Genomic DNA, 3,593 nt, shown 5'->3' with positions numbered 1-3,593 from the left:
GGGGCAGAAGCAAAGCACACTCAGTCACCCTCCACTGCCTTCTCCCACTGCTTACAAAACTATTCAGTGACACCCTCGATGGAGGGGCAATTCCCCCTCCCCAATCAAACTTTTTGCAATAAGGAAAATGATGGGGTAGGCCAGAGAAACATGCTTCGAGGCAAACCCATCAGAACAAATGTTCAGTTTAAATCGCCGGTGTCATCTAAACTCGCTGCAAACTTTGTGCAAACAAATCAGGGTGAATGCTGAGTAAACAGCTCATCTGGAAACAGCCTGTGGTAGGTATCACATTTGTATCCCACCTTCCCTCCAGGGATTGCAGGCCGGGTCCCAAGACTAGAAGTAAGCTCTGCGTGAGAAATGTGGCTTAGTGGAAGCAGCTTGGGGGGGGGGTGATGTTTAGCAACACACTTCCAGCCTGCCACTTCACTTCAAATCTTCCCCATCCCTGGTGGTATACTTTGTCACTGTCATCCCCACAATAACCTTGGTAGGTAGGTATGTAGGTAGGTGGGTCTGGTGAAGAAAGTGACTGAGCCAACAGCACCCTGGTTCTGCACCCACCGGATCTCCACGGGTGAAGTCCAGCAGCATTAAAGCTTTGAGCGCACTGTCTGTATACACACCTTGCATTTACATATCATTATGGTGCATGACTTTCTTGGGAAGTGTAGTGAACCTCCACAGAGCTACAACTCCCAGCAGGGCCGTCTTAAGCATATCCAGCACCGTGGTGCAAAGATCCCTCTGGCGCACCCCCACCCCGTTTCCCCGAGTTGTCAACCTTTTTTTAGGGGTGGAACCACTAGACTTACTCCTAAGTAAGCAGGTGTAAGATTGCAGCCTTGCATGCTGCTTCTCCTGCATTCTCCCTGTTCATTCTCCTCACTTTCCTCAAAATGTGAAATCTTTGCGTCTAATAGGGAAAAAAATCTACTGACAAGATTAGGGTTAGGGAGTTCACCCCGTCACGGGTATTTGAACTGCTGACCTTCCAATTGGCAAGCCCAAGAGGCTCAGTGGTTTGGACCACAGTGCCACCCGTGTCCCAGCGGGTGTCCCGCATCCTGCGTCACAACAGAATTGAACGATCAAGTCTTACAAATGCAGAACAGGTATTATGTGGCACCTGTAGGAGTGCCGGTTCAGCCAATCGCTGCAGTTGTGTGCATGCATATAGGATTGTTATCTCACGGGTAAACCGGCCCCAAGTTGTTAAGAGCTTTATATACTCATAGTAACACCTTGAACCTGGCCCCAGTAGCAAATTGGCAAACAGAGCAGATCTCTGAGCATGGGTGATATACACTAACCTCCCGCGGAGGTTTGGGAAGGAAGCTGCACACCCACCAGCCATATAGTTGGCAGGGCACAGCTGGCAGGCATGCAAGGAAAGGGGAGGCCGCTGTCAAAGCCGCACAGCTCCCCCACTCACTGGGGCGCCCCTGAGAGGCCAGTGCCCTGGCCCGATGCACCACTAAGCCCTATGGGAAAGACGGCTCTGGCTCCCAAACATGCAGAATAGCATGGGACCAACTTTGCAGTAGTAGTAGTAGTAGTAGTAGTAGTAGTAGTAGTAGTAGTAATAAATAAAAATAAATAAATAAATAAATAAATAAATAAATAAATAAATAAATAAAAATAATGTTACTTATTTACTTAGAGCATTTGCACTCCACTCTCCAGCCCCAAAAGCTCCCAACTGCCACATACAATCAATTAAAACAGGACAGATCCTGTCCACAGGCTTACAATCTAAAAAAAAGAATAAATACACAAGGGACAAGGAGGGAAGAGGTAAAATAAAGATAAAACCCAGGCCCCAATTTTTAAATAGCCATTCAGAGTTCAGAGGCAGGAAGTGTCCGATGGAGCTGTTCTTTCTGCAAAGGTGATGGACTGAGCCTTGCTTCCTACCTCTCCCCATGAGGCATTATTCTTTGGGAGGAAGTTTTTGTAAATTAGTTTTTATTAAAGATTTTATTGTGTTACAAAAGAGACAAATAAGCAGTTAAAAGTACCACGGGGGGGGAAAGAGGGGAGAGAGAAAGAGGGAGGGAGATGGGGGTGTTTTTCTTTCATTCTATTGGTTAGTGTTAGTGTTAGTGTAGCGCAGGGGTCAGCAAAGCTTTTCAGCCGGGGGCCGGTCCACTGTCCCTCAGACCTTGTGGGGGGCCAGACTATATTTTGGGGAAATAAATGAACAAATTCCTATGCCCCACAAATAACCCAGAGATGCATTTTAAATAAAAGCACACATTCTACTCATGTAAAAACACGATGATTCCTGAACTATCCGTGGGCCGGATTTAGAAGGCGATTGGGCCAGATCTGGCCCCTGGGCCTTAGTTTGCCTACCCATGGTGTAGGGGTTATGCCAGCATCACATGGGTAGGCCCTTATGGTATAGAGAGGTACAGAGAGACATTGTGAGAGGTTAGTGGGTCCCAAATTTGGTTGGTTGTGTTCAGATGGTTGCAGTGTAGCTTGTTTGTATGTGTGTGCTGGGGGGGGGGTGTTGTTGGATCAGGTTAGTCATACTGATTCAAATGGTGTTGGGGGGGGTAGGTCATTGTCCTGTTGTGTTATGTATGTGATAAAGGGGAACCACACTGGGGTGAAGGCATCCTCCTTTGCTTGTCCTCATGCTAATTTAAGTTTGTTAGTTAGCTCTTCTAGTAGGGCAGTTTCCCATACATTTTGGTACCATGGTTTATGTTTACTCCTCATAGGTCCTCTCAGTGTCTAGTTACGATGTTTTTTGCTGCTGAGAATAAATTATTTATGAATTCTTTGTCATGTGCATTTGCATTATTATCTTGGAAGGTATTTAATAAGGCTAATTCTGGAGTTACTTCTATTACCTGTTTTGTTATTTTGGGGATTTCCCAAGGATTGTACTTTGGAGCATTCCCACCCCATGTGGAGGTATGTGCCTATGGAGGTGCAGTCTCTCCAGCATTTGGATGAGGTTTCTGAGTGTATTAGTGACAATTTCCTTGGTGTTAGGTGCCATCTGTAGATAGGTTTCATAGGAAGTTCTCTTTTTTTGGTTGAGATGGATTTAAATGGTAGTTTAGACCACATTTTGACCATTGGGTAGGATTTATTTCAAATCCTATGTCATGTTCCCAGTAATTTTTAATTGTGGTGTGGGGGGTTGTGGTTCGATACCATCCCTCTGCTGTGTCCCTCCCTCTGTTGTTAGGAGGAGTTTTTCCAAGCTGCTGTCCAGTGGGGCCTCCCGGCCCACCAGTTGAGAACCCATAGAACTGTAGAGTTGGAAGGGACCCCCAGGGTCATCTAGTCCAACCCCCTGCAATGCAGGAATCCTGATACAGCGAGCAGCTGCTTGCTCTTGTGTTTTCACTGTTCAGAAACATGGACAGATTGGCAAAGGGGAGCAGGTGTATGTTTGTTTGTCCAGCAGGGCAGGGGAACCTGTTGTTCTCCAGCAGTTGTTGGACTACAACTCCCATCACATCTGGCTGCTGGAGCTCAACAACACCTGGAGGGCCACCCCTTTTGCCAGGCCTGGCCTACTGCACTCACACACCAGGGGCGGAGCTCACAATGAGTCTGGATTGTTG

This window comes from Podarcis gaigeae (assembly GCF_964106915.1).
Source record: "Podarcis gaigeae genome assembly, chromosome: 8".
Taxonomy (NCBI): domain Eukaryota; kingdom Metazoa; phylum Chordata; class Lepidosauria; order Squamata; family Lacertidae; genus Podarcis; species Podarcis gaigeae.
This window is presented reverse-complemented; position numbering follows the sequence as displayed.